Here is a 22,826-nt window from a genome sequence, read left to right on the forward strand (position 1 = left end):
GTTTGTTTTTCCTGATATCACACTACCTACCTGTGAAAGATGTCTCCTTGGGATTGTTTTTACATTTTTCCCTTCTAATTTCTTTGGGGATTTTCCCTCAACGTAGGTTCATTCTGTGTGAGGATTTTTTGATTTTTGTTGTGAATTTTTGGAGTTTGTTTGTGTTTCCTTCCTTCCTTGGATTATTTTTATTGCTGCCTGACCTGCTTGAAGAGCAGAGAAGAGAAAAATACTGTACATCAAATGTCTCCTTATATTCTTGCAGGGGGGGTTTTCGGGGCGATTTGTTTGTATTGTTTGCCTTTATTTGCTTCCTTGCTTTTCTTGGTTTTGGGGAGAGGATGCTGTTTTGCTAATTTTCCAGGGGGGGGGATTTCTCTGTCTGATTGACTTTCTAAAATTGTTTATTTATTGTGTACTTACTCTGTTCAATATATATATATATATATATATACTGTATTTTTGTGGGTTTTTTAAAATTATTCATCTTTCTCATGTACTGTTTCCTGCTTTTTGGGTAGATTATCTCTTGCCTTGCCTCAGAGATTTCTGCCATACATCAAAGGGGTCACAGAGCGCATGGGGAAACTTTTGAAAAAACACAACCCACAAACAGTATTCAGACCCACCACAAAAATACAACAAATGTTACAGTCAGCAAAGGACAAAAGGGACCCCCTCACCACTGCATGAGTATACCGGATACCTTGCAGTTGTGTGCCCAGGTATATATTGGGACCACAAAACGCAGCATCAAGACCAGAATCAAAGAACATGAAAGACACTGCAGACTAAAACAACTGGAAAAATCAGCAGTAGCTGAACATGCCCTGAAATAAGCTGGACATGAAATCCTATTTCAAAATATAAAAGTACTGGAACAACACCAGCAATCATTATGTTAGACTACACAGGGAAGCCATTGAAATCCACAAATATCAGCACAGCTTCAACAAAAAAGAAGAAAGTCTAAAACTCAACAAAGCCTGGCTCCCAGCACTGAAAAATACAGCCTGCAATATAATCAATGAACTCTACCCAGCCACAAGGACCAGTGATCACTGCACACAAAAGACTAGCTAACGACACCCATCAATCAATCACAGTGACAGACCATTTCCCCCCCACTTATCACAACAATACACCATAACAAAAAACCCCCACTCTGATCACCATGATCACCCCAATCTCCTGAAAAGGACAAAAAGCTGATCCCACAGCTACAAGTAGTCAACTATCCCACACACTACACCAGAAAACAGACAGAATTCTAACTCCTTTCCTCTGAAGATGCTGGCTACAGAGACTGGCGAAACGTTAGGAAGAAAAACCTCCAGAACATGGACAAAAACAGCCTGAAAAACCTACAACCATCGGATCCCAGCTGTGAAAGCCTTAGAGAATCCACTTCACTTTATTGGTAGGGGCAATTTCTGTGTGAACCACCATTAGAACACTCTAATCAAGCCCAACCAAAGCAGCCCACAGTAGCTGGCTCCTTGACTCTCATGCAGCCGCACCCTTACAGTGCTTATTTATACAGTGGTGCCTCGCTTAACGAGCGCACCGTTTAATGACGAATCTGCATAGCGACACGTTTTTTGCGATTGCTAATGCGATTGCATTGTGATGTTTTAGGTGGCAAAACATTGCGATGTTTTTTCTAACAGCTGATCGGCGGTTCCAAAATGGCCGCCGGATCAACAAAATGGCCGCCCGCAGCGTTTTCATGCTGATTCCTCACTTACCGAGGCGGTGAAAATGGCAGCCCTATGGAGGATTCCCGCTTAGCGGTGAGTTTTTCCCCAATAGGAACGCATTAAACGGAGTTTAATGCGTTCCTATGGGTTCCCCCCCCACATAGCGACGAATCCGGATAGCGACGTTAATCCTGGAACGGATTAACGTCGCTATGCAGGGCACCACTGTACTTCCTTCCTTGCACACAGCCACAGGCAGCCTGAACTTTCCCTTGCCCATCTAATATACTGTAAATCCTGGTGTAGATTATCTTTACGTAGTCCACTGTATTGAGACTAGACTTTAAAACTGTAAAACTCCACTATGAATTTCACCATGAACCCCCACATACTGCCTTGGTCTTTCCAAACCAATCTTCTTCTGTTGCTGATTGGGGGCAAGACTGAAGCTGAGATGTATCCTTTTTAAATTCCAAGAACTGGGTGGGACCCACTGCTATGGCAAACAGAAAGGCTTCAACAGTTCATCTGAACTTTCATAAGCCTATCTCTCAGCACCTGCACTTGGTATCAGGGGCACTACAGTGTCACCAATGAACTGAAAGAATGGCATCATTTCACATCAATGTACCCGACAAAGGAAATTATACATTAGTGGGAATATAGTACTCTTTCTTTTCATGCAGTCCTAATAACCAAAGAGTCATTTGAAATAATTTTATGGTGAAAAAACAAGTATACATCTATTTTTTTAGGAATACCTTTTGCATAATGATTTCATTTGACATCTACAAGCTACTACCCTTAAACAGTTAAAATATTCATATAATCATAACCACATGCAGAGCTATTCTCTGTGCAGCTACTTGGAGACATTTTACAGATGTCTCTGCACATTATTTGCATTAATGTCAATTAGGTGAACCATCATAAAAGTAAGTGACATTTTATGAAAATACTCAGAAGCTGAAATTATGAATAATGGGCACAATCCAGTCAGAGTGAACCACACATAAAGTTCCATGAGAAAGAAAACTTCGCGCTTAGTTTAAAAAAAACACAAACACTGGTCTTTCTGTCTCCGGACTGTTTACTTGCAGGGGCGGGCAGCTTCAGGAGGACGAAGGGCTACTTTAATCCTCCTTTGGGCCTTGGTGGGCTGAACCTATCAAAACGTAGCCTTTAAAAAAGTGTAAACGTTTTTATTCATGCCCCTAGAATCTTGAGAGCAGGGAGGGCGCAATATAATTAATAATCTTAGAACCACAGAGCTGGAAGAGACCCTATGGACCATTGAGTCCAGTCCCTGTCAAGGAAGCATGCTGGGGGATCGAATTCCCAACCTCTGGCTCTACAGCCAGATGCCTCAACCACTGACCTATCCAGCAGTTCCCTCAAGTCTATTTCAAGCCTCTGCAATCCTGTTTTTGGTCCAAAAACTGCCCTGAGCAGATCTCAGAACACTACATTTTAAAAGGAACTCATTGTGTTACTTGTAACTTCCTGTAATTACATCTTGGTTGGCCACTGCATCCCAGGGATGAGCAACTACACTTTCGTTGCAGTTCATGGCCCCAGGTCTCCATGGGGAGGCACACGGCCCTTCACATTTAATGGAAACTCGTCCAGCTTGGATGAGCGTCATTCTGCAGGTAGGGGCGTACGTACATCCAGATGCCCATTTCCCATGGCATTGTTAGAGCTTGTGGAAGTTACTTTTGGAACAGTAGTCTTCAGAAAGCCCCAGCTGGTTGCTAAAGTAATTTTTCCAATCTTTGAACAACACACACAGAAGGCTACCTGCATCCAACTGGGTTCCTGCTATAACACTAAACATGCCATCCAAAACAAAAGTTTTCAAGTTCCACCATTTTGACAGAAGACAGAGGCAGCTAGAAGTTCCCAGGGAGGAGATGAAGGTAAAGCCTTTCTCCCTGGCATTTATTTTTCCATGAAAGGAAATATATCATTTCTGGAGAGAAACACTCAATCTAATGTGCCACTTTGTTTCATAGGAAGTGGTGCAACCCAAGCAGAAGGCTTTACCACCTCAGGGAGAACTAGACCTGAACAGGCCTTCCTGCATTGGGTGATGACGGACATGTAGCTGACAAAAGGTTTGCGTCCTTAACAGTGGTTTAGAACAATGGGTCCCAATCTCTGGCCCTCTAAATGTTTTACGGTTCAACTCCCAGCTAGCGTGGCCTCTGGGAGCTGAAATCTAAAACAGCTGGAGGGCCAAAAAGGCACCCCTGGACTATGCCACAAGACCACTCGGAGGCCTTTCTTACTGAACTTCTTGAGACAGAAGCAAACTTTCTCAGAATTAGTGGAAACACATCAGCAGCTTCATTTTTATAAGGGGTTTCGCCCCCCCCCTTGCAGGTAGTCCCCAAATAACTAATACACCTTTGAAAGGGTTTGGGGGGCATTTAATGCTGGGGAATGTACCTAATTTAAGGTAATACAACCAACAAACACTGAGTCACCAAGTTCACCTTGGCACCCTCTGTCTGCTGGCTGGCCAAAGTGACCACTCAGCTCTCCCACTGCAATGACAAGCCCTGACTGTACCCACAGTGTCTCTACATTAAACTGACTTGCCTCTCTCTTCCTCCCAGATCAAATAAATTAGCTGGCTTCTTCCCACACCCAAGGTCAGCCTGCATACCTTTTTTTAATAGTTCTTTTTACAATCCATTGAATCACCTTCAGTTCCTACCAAATTAACAGCTTTTCTTTTCTTGGCCACTCCCTGCCCCCTTTTAGATCAACAATCATGTTCTACATATTTTCTACCCAGGACCTCTGTGTAAAGGCTCAATCTGCCTAATACAGACTTCTTTCATTGCAAAGTCCAAAAGGTGAGTGTGAAAGGAGCTGCTCCCTGTTCTTGTAAATATTTTACCGAGATAGCTTTAACCTATAAACAAGCATGATGCTTGGACTGTTGTGCTGGGGTTACAAAGTCTATGCACGTCTATGCACCATGTCAAAAGTCCTGGTGTACCAGCTCAGCTCTCCGTTTATTAGGAAAAACTAGCAAAACAATCCACCTCTAAACCATTCAAAGAGATTTCATTGATTTTTTTTTAATTAACCCTCATGTCAACTGAGGCTGGATCTCCTTCTTTCTCCTCCTGGGTTTATTCTCCATTTAAATATTTATATAGTGGTGCCCCGCATAACGAGCGATTCGTTTAACGACAAATCCACATAGCAACGTGTTTTTTGCGATCGCAAAAGTGATCGCATAACGATGTTTTAGATGGTAAAACATCGCTTTGCGATGATCGGTAAGCGTTTCGCTTACCGATTTTCGCATAGCAATGTTTTTTCTAACAGCTGATTGGCGGTTCCAAAATGGCCGCTGGGTAAAGAAAATGGCCACCCACAGTGTTTTCGTGCCCTCTCCTCGCTTACCGGGCAGTGAAAATGGCGGCCGCATGGAGTATTTCCGGATAACAGCGAGTTTTTTGCCCATAGGAACACATTAAACGTGTTTTAATGCGTTCCTATTGGCTTTTTTGCCCGCATAGCGACCAATCCAGATAGTGACGATTTTTTCAGAACAGATTATTGTCGCTATGCGGGGCACCACTGTAGTCTCATTTTCAGTCAGACTGACATACCAGGCATGGCTTAAAAGGATTCAGTACGAACTACAGATGGGTACAAAATGAACAACAAACCAAAAAAAAACACCCCACACCCTGTGGACAGAGATGGGCACAAACCTCAATTTGGAGGTTCATACCAATTCCTTGGTGCAGCACCACAGATGCCATGCATTCCCTTGTCCCACCCCCTCGGCCAGCTCCCCCACTCACCAGCCGGTACACACTGCTCCTCTCCTGCTCTTCACACAATCGTCCAGTCGCAGCAGGAGCCCGTGCTTCCCTCCCCCATCTCCTCCAGCAGCTGCCCATTTAGATGAACAGGCAGGGCAGTTATTCCTGCAGCACTGCCTTTGAGTGGGCAGCTGCTGGAGGAGACGGAGAAGGGAAGTCTGTGCTCCTGCTGCGACTGGATGATCGCACAAAGAGCAGGAGAAAAGCAGTGGGCTGTTCAGAGATCTGCACTTTCGCAAAGTTAAATGAAATGCCAAACTTTTTTTGTCATTATCATTTCATTTCATTCCCTTCCCTGCCCCTCAGAAAACCCCCTTTATGGGCCCCAGCACCTACGTCACTCACTCCAGGTCACTGCCTCCTCTCCTCCACTGCCACTACCCAGATGAGTTGTACCATAGGCTGTCTGGGGCTGACTTTCTGCCCTAGTGCTTCCTGGAGGCTTAGGGTATTGTGGGAAGTATAGTTTTGCTGCCCATTGGAGAACCTTCAAAGAACTACACCTCTCACAGTACCCTAAGCACTGGGGCAGGATGGAGGCCCCAGACAGCCTAAGGTCCTACTCAGCTGGGCAGCAAGGCAGTGGCAGAGGAGGGGGGAGAGGGGAGGGGGAGACCCGGAGCAAGGTAGGTCGGTGCTGGGGCCCATGAATGGGGGGGGGATGCAGGGTGGGAACCCCATGAAATGGGACTTTCTGTGTAGCTTAATTTAGAGATGGGCCTGAACTGAACACACCACAAAACGGTTTGTTTTTTTAAAAAAATTGGCATGGTTTGTGGTTAATGGACACCAATGAACCACGAACCATTATGAACTGCCATTGTGTTGGTTTATGCCCTTCTCTAGTGCAAATTAAAAACATGGCAAAAATTCAAGCCCTCATAGAAGTGTATGTGGTCGATATTAAGCAATTTTCAGTATGTTGCATGAATTTTTTCCCTTGGGGCAGGAAAAGTGGGCATGAGGTTTGCTCTCCCCCCACTTTTGGTTAAAAAAACACACCTCCACACACACACTTCTTTGACATCTTTCTCAGTGACCTGGTGGCACTCTTTTCCACCTACAAAATGCCACACAGCATACAACACTGCAATCGCAATACAGCATTCCCTCATTACAACATTCTGAAAGCAAAAGGAGTGCTGGGCTGTCCCCCCACCCCCACCCATGCCTTAAGATTATTAACACCTTTGGAAATAAATTAAACAGCTGGAAAAATAAACCACAACATGGACAACACCTGAGAAATATTGATGGAAAGCATGATCATAATTCAACATGGGCATGGCTAAATGGGTGACCCTTAAAAAAGAAACCAAAGGCTTGATCTTTTCTGCACAAGAACAATCTCTCCAAACCAATGTAATGGAAGCTAAGATCCAAGGAATTAGTGCTAACAGGAAATGTCAACTCTGCCAAGAAAAAGATGAAACTGTGTCACACCTCATCTATATGTCACACCTCATCTGTTCAAAGACTACACAAATTAGAAAAGTAGACGTGATAGAGTGGCAAAACTAATGCATTGGTTATTATGTATATAATTTATATATATAACTTGCCAGCTTCCATAAACCCGTGGGAACATCAGGTAAAGGTGTCAGAAAATAAGGAAGCCAAGATCTTGTGGGATTTCCTGACCCAAACTGATAGACACCTTGAATATAACACACCATACATAGTAGTAATAGAATGAAGAAATGTCTGGATAATTGATATTGTAATTCCGGGGGATGCCAGAGTTGAAAATAAAGAATTGGAAAAACTAACACAATGCAGAGATCTAGCAATTAAAAAATCTCGCTTGTGGATGAAACACACTTCAGTGGCCCCATAGTCATCGGGGCTTTGGGAACAATATCAAGAAATTTCACACAGTATCATAAGCAGTTGCAGATCTCAGAAGGGACACCCTTCTTGACAGGAGATCCCTAATAACATTGGTTCATGTGTTGGTAATCTCGAGGATTGACTACTGCATTGCTCTCTACATGGGGCTGCCCTTGAAGGTGATCCGGAAGCTGCAGCAAGTGCAAAATGCAGCGGCCAGGCTCATCACTGATACATCTAAATTTGACCATATTTCACCTCTCCTGTCTTGCTTGCTCTGGTTGCCAGTATGTTTCCAGGCCAAATTCAAGGTATTGATGCTAACTTATAAAGCCTTTTACGGTTTAGGACCTTGCTACCTGTCAGAGCGCCTCGCCCACAACTCATCTTCCCATCCCGCCCACACTTCCCAGTCCTTAATGTTGTGGGTGGCCACTCCAAAAGAGGCCCGGAAGGCATCAAACAGAAACCGGGCCTTTTCAGTACTGGCCACTCCGCTCTGGAACTCTCTTCCTGTGGAGGTGCGACTGGCCCCCACCCTCCTGAGCTTCTGCAAGGAAATTAAAACCTGTTTGTTTGTTTTTTATCCACGTCTTCCCAAGCACCACCCTTTTGTAAAATTATGCTGGCCTGTTGTCTGCCATCCTATGTCCCAGACGGGTGATTTTATTGGGGGGGGATAGGGTTTTGTTTGTTTTCTTTTTATATGATTTATCTGTTCTGTATGGTTTTAATAATATTTTGTCAGCCACCCAGAGTAGTGGCATGTTCACTAAATGGGTGGGGTACAGATATAAATAAATAAATAAATAAATAAATAAATAAATAAATAAATAAATAAATAAATAAATAAATAAATAAATAAATAAATAAATAAATAAATAAATAAATAAATAACATCAGAGCTACAAAAAAACCAGCAATATTAGGAACAGCATACATACTGCACCAATATTTAACAGATACTTAGGTACAGTATTTGGTTTAAACTTGTATCTGTTATATAATACCAGCCAATGTTCTTATAATTTTGATTGACTGTGCCTGGTATTTTTGAATATTTATCGTTGCTGTCATCATCATAATCATACTGCTACTACAGAGCCGGAAGGGATCCTATGGATCATTGAGTCCAGCCCCTGTCAAGGAGGCACACTGGGGGTATTGAACTCCCAACCAGATACCTATTCAGACAACACCCTGAAGAGCTCTCTACTTTAACGACAAAGAACTCTGAGAGAGGAGAGGAGAAGCAGGTTAGGGGTCTATTTGTCAAGAATGAGCACAAGGAAAGCAACAAGTCACTGAGTCACAACTTTGTCCACCATGGTGCAACATAGAAGTACTTCCATTTAAAATGCAGGGATGATTTCTAAATATGAGGTTATGTTGTAACTTCACATACTGTATAGAAATCATCTATCTGTATTAAAGCGTATTGAAAGTATATCCAAGATATGTGTAAATAGGGCAACATACATCCATTTGTCCTCTTTTGGGGTGATTTGTTTCCTCTTTAGGGCTATGCTGAATCAGTCAGTTTCACCTGCATGAGCATTAAAACAGGCCACAAAGATATCATCAACATGTTACTAACACACACTGATCAGAATCCTGTTGGGATTCACATAAGGTTTTGCATAATTTGCTGTTGTTATTGTTCTTGGCCACCAAGTCAGAACCAACTTTAAGCAACCCTAGTAGGGTTTTCAAGGTAAATGAAATATTTAAGCAGCATTTTTACCAGCTCCATACCCCACCATGAGCTTCTAAGGGTGCGCAGGGATTTGAACCCAGGCCTCCTGAGTTCTAGTCCGTCACTCTATCCACTACGCAACCCATGGGATGTTGTAACTTGCTAGCTGAAGCTAACTGACAGCTGTATCTCAGCCACGGGCCTGATGAAACCCCCAGCTGAGATGTGCCCCAGCAACCTTGTCAGTTAGCCACAGTTAGCCTTTGCAAGCTGGACAAACATTACAGAAACACCAGTCGGGATTCTGGCCTCAGTGATATGCACCCGAAATAAGGGCTGTTCTTGGTAACTAGGGATAGTTGGACCATATTTTAACTGAGCATTTCAACACAGAGTTCATTTCATTCCCCCCCGCATGCACGCACATGCGCGCGCGTGCGCGTGCGCACGCGCGCGCACACACACACACACACACACACACACGGAACGCACTTTCTTGAGCAATTGACAGCTCGGTTGAGTTATTAAAGAAGTCACGGTTTGGCACTGATTTCGGAGGCGACACAGTGCAAAGTTACTTCTCTCTCCTGCCTCTCATGAAGCAAAGGTACACAGATACTTCTATATTCTATCACTTCAGAAGCATATGTTCTGCTCTAGCACCAGTTATGAAGTGCTTACTAGAGTGGCACAAACAGATTTTTCTTTTAAAACATGAAGGTGCTATTTTCTCAGGTTCTGTGAGAACACACGCACTTCTTTTTGCCAATCCAATCTGTTCTTTCTGTAGCTCTGTGTCCGCAGGGTTTGTGAGGCCATCTTAGGTGGTGGAATCATAGCAACTTGCAGGGTGTGACTTGACAGCAAATGTCAGTACAAGGCGGACGGATTGGGGCAAAGGGAGGAGAAGGATACACATTTCAGCTCAGTGGGAAGACGGCTGAAATATGTTGTTTTAATTCTCTTCCAACATTTGTATTTAAAGCAAAGCAAAGCAAAGTGTGCTGCTTATATACCGCCCCATAGCGCTTCAAGCACTCTCTAGGCGGTTTACAATTTAATCATACAGGCTACACATTGCCCCCCCCCCCCCAGCAAGCTGGGTACTCATTTTACTGACCTCGGAAGGATAGAAGGCTGAGTCAACCTTGAGCCGCTACCAGTTGAGGCCCTGTAGAAAGAACCATCAGAGATTAATCAAAGCAATGGTCTTTTCAGTCTCCAAACCAGAACATGGAATATTTAGTGTGTGTTTTTTATTGAATCCTATTTCCCATCTGACATACCTATTTGATTTCTATGGCAGTGTTCAGTCCAGAAGGATTTCCAAGGCGGCTTACATAGCAAAGATCTATCTATCTGTATATTCCATCATTCTGCCATGAAGCTGCACATGACTCTCTCCCCACCCCCATTTTTAGCCTCTCAACAACCCTGTGAGGTAGGTTAGATCAACATATAGTGACTGGTCCATGATCCCTTCATTGCTGAAAGGGGATTTGAAACTCACATCTTTGTTGGACTCTCAACATTACTCACTGGCCCTCTAATAAATTGTAAGGCAATTGAGTTACACTGAGACTGTTTTTACTCTGCTCGACAGTGAGTGACTAAGGTTTTTTTACCTGACTGTCTGCTCCTTAGGGTCTTCCCTCCTCAGGTACGTAGGTCTTCTCACCATTCAAGGGTAAAGAAGGAGGAATTCATTGTGCTTTGTTTCTGGCGACAGCCGTCCCACTGTGCCTCCAAGTCACAAAGCTGAGGCACAGTGAGTGTGGAACCAATATTTTGCTAACAAAGACGGCTGGAGCTCCACATTTTTCTGCTCTGGGCTTACAAAGAGCTCTGCGATGTCACCCAAGGGAACTGGCTGATCTGCGGGATGGGGGAGAGGAAAGCCAGGCTTTTTTCTGAGCAAGAAGGAAGAACCTGCAGAGGGATCCCTTGGGCACCGCAATTTCATGTGGACGCCAAAAGTCCATTTTACTTTACGTCATGGGGTACCGCATCTGGCCCAGGTTTTGAAGTGTGGGTCGTCACCACAAGTCAATGTGCCGTCTTCCCATGATGGAGTTATTGAGAACCCAAAAGCTTGCCATGCAAGAAAGATACCGCCCAAGCCCAAGCTGATTGACAGAATATTGCACTAATTGGAAAAGAAAAGGTCTACATACAAGGCATCTTGTTGTACGTTCTTGTTGAACAAAAGATAGTAACTCCGCCTACTTTGGGGACCCTTAGTCCACTCGCTCCTAGACTTTGTGACCCAGTTCTGGTTTTGACGAAGGTAACACAGATCTCACTAAGAAAACCATTCCCTACCCTTGCTATCATATGCCCAGAACAGGGGATGTTGTTAAAGAGTGCCGGGTGACGTTGTTCCCTCTCTTCTATCTTGTCCTGCTTTGCAGCTGATCCATTTTTCTCCCTCTCACTTGAAATCAGTACAGCTGTGCTCTAATACAATAAGGGAAAGAGGAAGCCTAGGGTCCCTTTTTGCCACGCTACGGCACTTTTATTTAACACCATCATATACCCCATCCCAATTCCCAGTCTCTCTCTTGAAACAAAACCTTTATTTACCAGCAGCTCTCTCAGCTTCCCATGCTGGACTTTATCAAAGGCCTCCTCATGGCCAATGAAGGAAATATACATATTTATGTTGACACCATGATGATTCTCATGTCCGTGTATAGAGAATACTGCTTCTCTAGTTTCCAAATCTCTGAATCCAAAGTGCATGTCTCCTGACTCTTCTTCACACTTCCTACGAATTTTTTTCATGTATTATTTTTAAGAAAGCCTAATGTAAATGGCTCAGTGAGTTTATTTTTTCTGTAATCAACATTCATGTTTTTCATTTAAATTTTTTAGTAATGTAATAATGGTTGTTCTCAGTTAGCTTTCAACACCGATTCCTGTTCTATTCTGTAGATTTGATAGAAAAGATTAATTACAACATCTAATTCATCAATTAGCTCAGTACTTCTGTGTAGTAGATCACCAAACCCAGGAATTTTGCTGTGTATTTTTAAATCAGTCTTAATGTACTTTCAACATCTAGATTTCCAGTCAAATATGAACATCTGGTATAAGTGACTGATTAATTTGATTTGATTTTTACTCCCCTGGTGGAGACCTGAGGTAGCAATAAACTCTGTTGCTCCATCACTTCCAAGCGGCTCTTTAATGTGTTCCCTCCCCTTGATGACTTGGGAGCTAATGACATCAAGTATCACAGAATTATTGTCCACCAGTAGTGGGCCTCCTGTCATATTTTGAAGACGTCTGCTATTTCCTTGATTTTTTAAATACATATTAAAGGACTGAGTCTTCTGTAGCTTTTTAAAATTTCTGCCCACTGTTTGAATCACCATTTTTAAGCTGTAAATTCTTTCCCAGTTTACTGTACAGTACTTGATCTTTTCTTTAATTTTCCATTCTATTTTTTCTTGCATTGGCTCTAATATTTATTCTAACATTCACATCTTCTATTAACATCTCTACATTTCAGAAGCCTCGTTTACATTCTCTTCTACTACTAAGATCTTGGTCACAGTTTGGAATAAATGGTATTTGTATCTAAGGTATTTATATGTATGATCTTATTAATACCTTCATGGCCCTGCTCCTTAACTTCGGTCTAGATGGGTGGGGTATAAATCTAATTAATTAATAATTAACAACAGTGTATACAAATGAATTACACGATTGCTTAATTTCTCTATTTCCTTTGGTTTAATTTTTTTGTGTTTTCTTTAGTTTGAGGCAAACTATGGCAATGACAAAATTATAGTGTGAATTTAGGTCAACTGTTGGGTAAATTCTGCATGAGTTCATATAGTTTCAGTTCCTTTGATGAACTAGGCTATAATTTGTTTGGTTCCTCACAGTATTACTGTCAGTGCTATTTTGTGGGTATTTGGTAAACATTCATTTATTTGAATGCAACGCAGGTGACCACAAGTTCGTCGTCATAAAATGGGATCAGCCATTCTACACATTCATTTTGTGTTCACAGCCACTGTTTTCCAATAGGATCTCTGCAGATGCCTTTCCCTATCTCAGCATTAAAACGGCCCATTATGAAATGTATGTATTGTCTTCTAAAAGGAAGGCTAATGGCCAAACATGCAAAGAACTGTATGTGTAGGCAGGGAGAGGACAATCACATGCATAGAGAATTCCAAATAAATTACACCAGTCTTACTTAGCTAATTACATACTGTCTGAGGAGGGTCCTGAGTTTAAAGGCCATGTTCAGAGTTCATTGCAAAAGGACATTCAGAGAGGCTAGGAACAGACATTTAAGGTAGCCTGCCAATGGACGAGGGTAATATTTAAATAATACGAGTGCCTCAGAGCCACAACATGAGTTTCGCTTGCCTCCAGGAATACATGGCTTAGCTTGTTTTGTTTCGTGATTGATCCTCTGGACTTAAGCACAGATTCTTTTGAAGTCTGATTTCGCAAACACAGAAATACTGCCTCAGTCGCCTCTGTGCAACTTTATGTGCTTTCAAGTCTAATTACTGGCTATCTCTAGCATCTGTTTCTGGCCTGAGAGACTGTATCTTGGCCTCTGATTAGATGTTACCGAGATGGTCCTTGAGGAGCGAGCAAACTATTACATGTATGGGAATGTGTGTTCCGTACAAGTCAGCCCTTCTGTGGAGATTAATTATTCTCTTGCCCAGTCATGCACTATCCCTTTTCCAATGTCAGCAGGCTAGCCAGCAAACCCAAAGAATACTGAACAGCTAAATCCACCTTCTTTATGACAGGATACTTGAATTACAAAGGACTTGCCAGTTCTAGCCTATCAAACCACTGTGCAAAAGAGATTAAGCTTGGGAGGTGCACTGGGTAACAAAAGAAAACATCTGGCTTATTCAGGTTTCCCAACAGGGCGCCAAATGTATTAGATGCTTTAGGGGGCACTGCTGAGCTAATGCAAGATGGAGGGGAAATAACAGATGGCCCTGTGGCACCTTTAAGTAAGGGTAACACAATAGGAAAGAAAACCATATTCAGCATATTCCCCAAGGATGGAATAGTGGAGACTAGCCAGCAATTATCTGATACAATGGGCAACTACATTTTCAGAAAACAGTTTTTTATTTTTTCATTTCTCATGACTAATTTGTTACTTTTTAGTTACTTTAAAAGGAACATCTGAGCACTACAAGCTGCTTCCCGTGATGCAAAACATGGTCTCCTGCCATCCACCTCAGTGTCACCTCAACACCCACAGCAGAGCATGAGGCCACATTTGTAGCATGAGATACCCCTCGTTCAGTATTTACTGAATCAAAATCCCTAATACTACAGAAGTCGCCAGGAAGTTACTATCACACTGCAAAACAATTTAAGCTACCTCATGTTAAGCTGCAGGGACATGGTGGCGCTTTGGGTTAAACCACAGAAGCCTCTGTGCTGCAAGGTCAGAAGGCCAGCCGTCGTAAGATCGAATCCACGCGACAGAGTGAGGTCCCGGCTCCTGCCAACCTAGCAGTTTTAAAGCAGTTAAATAGGTACCAGCTCAGTGGGAAGGTAACAATGTTCCGGGTCTAGTCACGCTGGCCACGTGACCACGGAAACAGTCTTCAGACAAAATGCTGGCTCTACAGCTTGGAAACAGGGATGAGCACCACGCCCTAGAGTCAGACACGACTGAACTAAATGTCAAGGGGAACTTTTACCATGTTAAGCTGCAGTTGTAAAGTAACACAGTTATACCTTCATTATCACAGGGAAGAATGAATTGCAAGTAACTAGTTGTTTGTAACTTACTTTCAGGCTTTGGCTGAAACGCATTATTTAATCTCTCCAGCAGTGCCACCTCAAGAATGATGTTATACTTTATTTTATTTTAAAAGTATAACATGCATTTTACTCATTCACCATTAGTGAGGGAGTTCTTCAAAAATATTTGAAAACTCCTATTACAAATGTCTAATGGACAATTTTTGTGTTTGCTGACAGCCTGAAAAATTCCTAAGAATATAAATTGTCCAAACACCATAAGACCCGTCAATACAAACTCATTTCGTAACAGCACATTGCACGTTCATTGCAAGAGAAGCAGCGTCGATCACTAATCACACAGCTCTTAATAGTTCAAATTCATTGGAAAGTATGCAGCCAGAACAGATGCAACATAAAACTAGATGGAAATATATAGTATGGGTTGTTTTTTATTCCTGACAACATTCACCAACTGCAAAAAAAACTTGTTCACTTGTACCAGTCGTCTCACACCATCTCTGTATCAGCAAACTAATACCAAAAGGGAGAAAGAGAACAGAAAGCAAACAATGGCAGGATATTGTCAAATTTAGACCCTCCCCTCATTTCTTCTTTCTTCCTCCTCTCAAGATCACTCTCAGCATTTTGCTACGTGTAGGGCTGATCGTCCCGTCTCACTTTAGGGACCCATGTACTGCCACTCATAACATTTTTTTTTCCAGCACAACCAGATCTGTGCCCTCTTTAGCATACAGGGCTACCCGACCTTCACAACAACTTTCTACCTCGCTGTACTTTCTATAGGGTTCGTCTCTCACTAGCTCGCACAAATAAGATTACGTTTCCCACTCTCAGTGATGCTTTGGATCGTGTATTCTGTTTTGGCTGCCAGTACAGGTTCAGACTAGATTCCCTTTAGAGGGCTACTTTCCAGGTGAACCCCTTGGCTTCTATATGCCTTTAAGGACGTTGGAAGATGAATTTACCTGAAAACGCTGCTGCGGAAAGCTGGCAGGCTGTAAGAAAAGGCCAGCTGCTTGCCTCTTTGTAATTCAGCTATTAATGGATTTCACACATTGCCCAAGTGAATTACGCAACTCTTCATTAAGAAGCTAGAGTCGGATTAGCAGGGTATCTGGGTAGCAGAGCTTTAGCCCTTCTGAGCTGGAATGCTGGCTGCGGTTGTTCACCGTGTGGCCCCAGCTTAAGCTTATTTGCAAAAATGAAATAGCTGCACAAAATACATTCCTTACTTTACAGGTTTATTTATTTCTTTACATCATAGGGGCTTTCTTTCTTTCTTCTTTTTGCTGCTCATTGTTTCTGTCTCGTTAGCAGCAAGTTGACAAATTTGAGCACTTACACAGAGAACACGTGGCACAGAACAAGGGGCAACCAATGTTTCCCCCATTAACATTTTCATCCATCAGTTAGTTTCTAAAGGCAAAGGAATAGAGACAGCTGAAATGCGGCAACACTAGTTCAGTGATACAGTGGACCCTCGACTTACAGACGGCTCGACTTACAGACTTTTCGAGTTACAAACTTCTCTGGCTGCAAAATTTAGGTTCGACTTGCAGCCGGAGAATCGACCTACAGACCAGAAAAAAAACCCAAAATGGAACAAAAACAGAACAAAAACGGCCAGTTACAGGATTAATCGGTTTTCAATGCATTGTAGGTCAATGGAGACTCGACCTACAGACTTTTCGACCTGCAGCCACCGTTCCAATACGGATTAATTCCGTAAGTAGAGGGTCCACTGTATAGGTCTCTGGCTGCTGAGCCAGAGGATGGGAGTTTGATTCCTCACCAATGCCTCCTTGACAGGGGCTGGACTTGATGATCCAGAGGGTCCCTTCCAGCTCTGCGGTTCTGAGATGATTTAATTTCAGTGGAGAACTTGATTTTTATAAAGAAGCACAAAGTGTTCTAAAGCAGTTATGCAGCAAACTCTCCCCACCCCAGTGCAAAAAATAAAATAAAATTAAAAAAAAAAGGCATCTGGGCATTCATGCTTTTGCAAAGATGATACAAGAATACCCCCAGTTAATCGTACGGCCTTGCCAAGGAACCTAAGGAAATAAGGCCGTTGTGAGATGTGTTAGCTCTTGACCATTTACAGAAGGCACCCCCAAGTTTATAGAGGCCTGCATTGTGTCAAATAAATAATAGAGTGCCGTTGTGGATGCTGAGGAAACATCACTGACATACCACATTTCAAGAGGACAAATGTAACCCTGCTGGTGATTCGTCTTCCAAGAAGCAATAAAAAGGTGGGATAGAAAACAAGTCTAAGAGAGATGGTAAATGAATACCAGAATATCAGAGATCATCTCCTCAAAGTGAAACATTCTAGCTACTACAGGAAAAAGTATTAAACCAGTGTTCCAGAAATAGGTATGGTTTACAGTGAGACAAATATACTTACCACTTCCTAATAAAGAACACTCAAGAGTTGTGTCGAAACACCTCCGCACTATCTTCTTAGAAAATTTAACCACAGCTGCTATTGACTTGCAGAATTCAAGCACTTTATTAACAAAAGCTTTTAAAACCTGCCGTTCACCGAAAGACCAAACCTCTTGTCTAGCAGACTACTGAAGCCTTTACAACTGACTGGGGGACTAGTCAGGATTGACCAGTCACACAAGTCAATGTGAAGATTTTGACCGTGTTCTCATGGAGGCTCTACGCATTTTGCAGCACTAAGCAGTTCCTATATTCTGAGTATACCCAGTACATGACACAGCTAAAGAGGTGCAGGAGAGCCTATGAATTTGCTAACAGCTACCCCTCATCAACAAATTCATGGACTCTCCTGTGTCTCCTCAGCTGTGTCTTACAAGTACAGTATGCTCAGGAGGTAGGACATGCTGACAGCACTTGCTGACCACTATCCCTCAGCAGGAAGCTGTTAAGATAGCTCAGCGAGTTGAGCTAGTTGTCAGGAGCTGAATTCTGTATTGTGCCCCTCAGGAGAAGAGCCAGCCTGTGTAGCATTGGGCAAGCTGTACAGTCCCAGGACACTCCGAGAAGTAGGGAACGGTAAACCACTTCTGACTACTCTATACCTAGGAAACCTTGGAAGGATTGCCATAAGTCAGAATTCACCTTACAGCATGTTGTTGTTGTTTTTCTCACAGCAATGAGGTGTGGTGGGGAGGCAGTCTGGAGCACACACTGGAAGTTACCTAGTGTCTCAGCAGATACCAGCCATGGCCTAGACCACTGGTTCTTAACCTTGGGTTACTCAGGAGTTTTGGACTGCAACTCCCAGAAGCCTTCACCACCAACTGTGCTGGCTGGGGTTTCTGGGAGTTGCAGTTCAAAAACATCTGAGTAACAAAGGTTAAGAACCACTGGCCTAGACTATTCAGTTGCTCACTTGTCCTCTTCATTATGAGACCTGGGCAAAAGAAACAAGCCGGTGCAGAGAAAAGAGAGGGGGCACCGAGGGGAGGGTGAAACTCATGGGATTCTAATCCTTGTAAAACCAAATCCATCAGATATTTGTAAAGTTCAGCGGTTCTGATTTTAAAAATAAAATCAGAAACATTGAAACAATTTCCAAATTCCCAGTGGAGCTAAATCTTCCATCAGCGATGGAACTCTGGATGTGTTTACTTAGAAAGAGAAGTGGAAGATTTCTGGAAATGCTGAAGCCATAAGGAAATAATTCTTTTCCTGAAGTTGGCTGGGGAGAAATTTAGAGGAAAGGTGACTATTTAGAGCGGGACTGCAATTCTTATCTTCACATTAAACCAAAACTTATTTTCTCACGGTAGCAATATCATATGCTTGACTCATAACTTCACTGGTATACAGAACTTGGCATTCTTCACTTTGTACAAGCCACATTGTGAATATACCCTACACTAAACAGAGAGGGACGAACCCCTGAACTTTACAAATTCCAATCCATAAACTGCTATATATGCTGTTGTATGCAAACGAACTATGGAAAATAGAAATTAGAAATTTGTCTAACTACCATTTTGCATGAGTCAGACCATGTCCTAAAAAGCACTGCGCTCATTCCAAAAGAGAAAATACTTCATAAGAGTATTCTTTGGAAATAAATACATTTTTTTAAAAAGTCACTGATCAGAAAAAAAGAGTGGTTTTCGAAGTTTCCCAAAAGTTCCAAATTTTCCACTAGAAAGACATGCCGCCTACTTTAAACAAAACAAAACCCCATATACTGTATTTTTTTGGCCAGGCCTCCAGGTCTCTACTCAGAAATAGAAATCCCAGGGGGTTCAAGAGGACTAATTGCCCAGGTGCCAAGAACATGTAGGAGGTGCTGCAGGTGTTGGGATCGGGTTGATGGGGGGGGGCAGGACTGCAACTTGCCCACCTTGGTGTGACAAACCCAGACCTACTGGGATCTGCCACACGTTAACTAAGCTGCCACCAACCATTCCCTATAAGAAGTCACACAGACCAGGGATGGATTTTCAACAAATAAAAGAATAAGGTTTATTAAATACAACACACAGGGAAAATAAAATGATCAGGTGAATAAGATATAGTAACGTGGCTTAGTCTCATTCATACATGCATACAGTTTGGTTCACACAGAACCCTTAACTTGAAGCACAGACCCTGAACCTATCAGTTCTGGCTAACCAACAGACACCTGAACCTATCAGGTTGGTACTCTGACACACAGTAGTACCCTGTCTGACACACAGACTCCCACACCAGCTTCTTCTTCCCAGCTGCTGCTTCTTCACATCCCAGCGTCTCCTCTTCACCACACAGGCTTCACATTTATATACAGTACAGCCCCTCCTCCTGATGTCCCGCCTTCCACTCCCCATAGGATGGAACTTTCCCTCCAAACCCATGACAGACAGGTAACATCAGTGCTGTATGTAACACCTCCCCTCTTTATAAGTTGTTTTGTAGGGGGAAAGCTAAGGTGCTTTTTCCCAAAAAAACAACCTGGATAAAACACACAACAACAGTTATACATACAATATCGTACTTACTTATACTAAGTTAACCATAGCAATTAGGCATTTAAACATTTACCATATACATTACATCAATTTACCTTTATTCATACAAACCAAGTTCAAAAAACAGGTACATTTAACTTTTTGTCAACATATATACATAGTCCATGTTTCTTTCGCCGTCTTCATTCTTCAGGTCTTCTTGACAAGGCGTCAGCAACACAGTTCACTGACCCTCTGACCACCTTCACTTCAAAGTCATAGTCCTGTAGGTTTAAAGCCCACCTCATAAGTTTGCTATTGTGGGTTTTCATTGTCTTTAACCATTGCAGTGGTGAATGGTCAGTGCACAGAACAAAATGTCTTCCCCAGATGTAAGGCTTGGCCTTCTGGATCGCGTAGACTATGGCCAAACACTCCTTCTCCACGGTTGCCAAATGTCTCTCACCTTTTTGAAGTTTCCTACTCAGGTAGGACACTGGATGCTGGTCACCATTCTCATCCTCCTGGCACAGAACTGCTCCTACCCCGCTGTTAGACGCATCGGTGTAGATGATGAACTCCCTGTCGAAGTCTGGAGCCCGCAGCACTGGATACTGGACGAGCGCCTCCTTCAACCTCTGGAACGCCGCCTCACAGTCGCTGGTCCATGGGATGCGGTCATCAGCCGTCTTCCTCGTCAGATCGGTCAGCGGAGCCGCAATCTCGCTAAACCTCGGGATGAACTTTCTGTAGTAGCCCACCAACCCAAGAAATGATTTGACTTTTTTCTTGGTGTTGGGTCTGGGCCAATCACGAACAGCTTCTATTTTGGCCTCCAGGGGTTTTATCACTCCTCCCCCTACCATGTGACCCAAGTATTTTATTTCTGGGCTACCCAGCTGACACTTGCTGGCCTTTACTGTTAGCCCTGCTGCACTTAACCTCTGCAGCACTAACTCCAGGTGTATCAGGTGATCTTCCCAGGTATTACTGAAGATCCCTATGTCGTCAATGTAGGCCACTGTAAAGTCACTGAGCCCTGCCAAGGTCTGGTCCATCAGCCTTTGGAATGTGGCTGGTGCATTTCTGAGACCAAAGCTCAGGACTCGAAACTCATAGAGACCAAAAGGGCTGCAAAAGGCAGTCTTTTCTTGATCCCTGGGATCAATTCTTAATTGCCAATATCCCTTTACCAGGTCCAATGATGAGATGAACCGACAACCCCCTATGGTTTCAATCAGGTTGTCTAGCCTGGGCATTGGGTAGGCATCAGGAGTGGTTACACGGTTTAATTTCCTGTAATCGACACAAAACCTAATGCTCCCATCAGGCTTGTCCACAAGGACTATCGGAGAGGACCAAGGACTAGAAGAGGGGACGATTATGTTCTCCCTAAGCATCTCGTCCAGCTCCTTCCGCACCTTGTCCCTATAGGGTCCCGTTACTCGGTATGGGGATACTGCCTGCGGGGGTGCATCCCCTGTGTGGATCCGATGCATCACTCCCTTCACTATCCCCGGCTTGTTGGAAAACACCTGTTGATATTTACTAAGCAGCATTTTTAGTTCTTGCTGCTGGTCTTGGGTGAGTGCAGGACTGATCTTTACCTCCTCTGGGTTGTATTTTACTTCCCCTCTACCCTCCCAGAAGGGTAATTCAGCTTCCTCACTCTCAGCTGCTTTTATCGCGAATAAAACCCTCTGTTCCCCTCGGTAGTAGGGTTTTAGGGCATTCACATGAACCACCCTCCTTGCTTGGTTCTCCTCCTGCTCTATAAGGTAGTTCAGGTCTGACATCTTGGAAATGACCCTATATGGTCCTGCCCATTTGAGCTGCAGTTTATTCTCTCTGCAGGGCCTAAGCCAAAGCACTTCCTCCCCTGGGTCAAAGTGCCTCTCTCTAGCTTTGTGGTCATACCATGTTTTCTGTCTGACCTTCTGAGCTTGCAGGTTTTCTGCTGCCAGCTCTAGATTTCTCTTTAGGTCATTCATCAAGGTGTCTATGTATGTCACAACGTCTTGTGGGTCATCTTGGGTGATCTGCTCCCAATTTTGTTTGATCAAATCAAGGGGCCCTTTCACCCTTCTCCCAAATAAAAGTTCAAATGGACTGAACCCGGTACTGGCTTGTGGCACTGATCGATAAGCAAACAAAAGGGATTGCAGCTTCTGGTCCCAATTGTTTGGATTCTCTGCCAAGTAAGCCCTAATCATGCGCATTAGAGTCCCATTGAACTTCTCAGTTAACCCATTACTTTCAGGATGATAAGCAGTGGTTTCCTTGTGCTTAATTCCACAGATTTGCCATAAGCGTTTCATGAGCTTTGATGTGAACGATGCGCCCAAATCTGTGATTATCTCTGAGGCAAATCCCATCCTGGACATATACCCCACCAAGGCATCTGCCACTGTGTTAGTTTCAATGTTAGTCAAGGGTATGGCTTCAGGGTATCTCGTGGCATGGTCCACAATGGTGAGAATGAACCTATTCCCCCTCTTTGTGGCCTTGGGCAAAGGTCCCACAATATCCACCCCTATGCATTTGAACGGAGTGTCAATCACAGGCAAAGGGCACAACTTTGCTTTGGTCCTGTCGCGGTTATTCCCCTGCCTTTGACACACATCACATTGTTTACAGAACTCCCTGATCTGCTTCCCTATGTCAGGCCAGTAGAAATTCTGTGTGATTCTCTGCTGTGTTTTGTTCACCCCTAAGTGCGCAGCAAACACGTCAGAGTGCCCCCTTTGTAAGATCATGGGGCGATACTTTTCAGGTACCACCAGCTGACTTCTGATCCCATCTCCCCCTTTTGAGATATTCCTCAGGGTCTCTCTATATAAAATCCCCTTTTTCTCCAGAAATCTCACTGGGGTTTCAGGTGTTAGCTGGGCGTCAGTCACTTGTTCAAAACACTTTTGGAGAGTGGCGTCTGCCTTTTGCTCCTGTCCAAATCTGCTGTCTGTGGTTAAGGTTTCCACCACAGCTTCTGAACTCCCCTCTGCTTCCGTCTCTGGCTCATCATTACCCCCTTGAACTGTCCCCGTGGTGGCTTGTG

At 43.4% G+C, this 22,826-nt stretch overlaps 1 long non-coding RNA gene across 1 annotated transcript in view; it reads right to left on the reverse strand.

The window, feature by feature from the left end:
* LOC140707524 (uncharacterized) overlaps window positions 1-22,826 on the reverse strand; it is a 101,525-nt gene that overhangs the window by 43,146 nt on the left and 35,553 nt on the right. The window contains exon 3 of the long non-coding RNA XR_013542515.1: window positions 10,198-10,248. This is a non-coding gene — a long non-coding RNA (uncharacterized LOC140707524). The remainder of the gene's footprint in view (window positions 1-10,197; window positions 10,249-22,826) is intronic.

Source organism: Pogona vitticeps, chromosome 1 (assembly GCF_051106095.1).
Source record: "Pogona vitticeps strain Pit_001003342236 chromosome 1, PviZW2.1, whole genome shotgun sequence".
Taxonomy (NCBI): domain Eukaryota; kingdom Metazoa; phylum Chordata; class Lepidosauria; order Squamata; family Agamidae; genus Pogona; species Pogona vitticeps.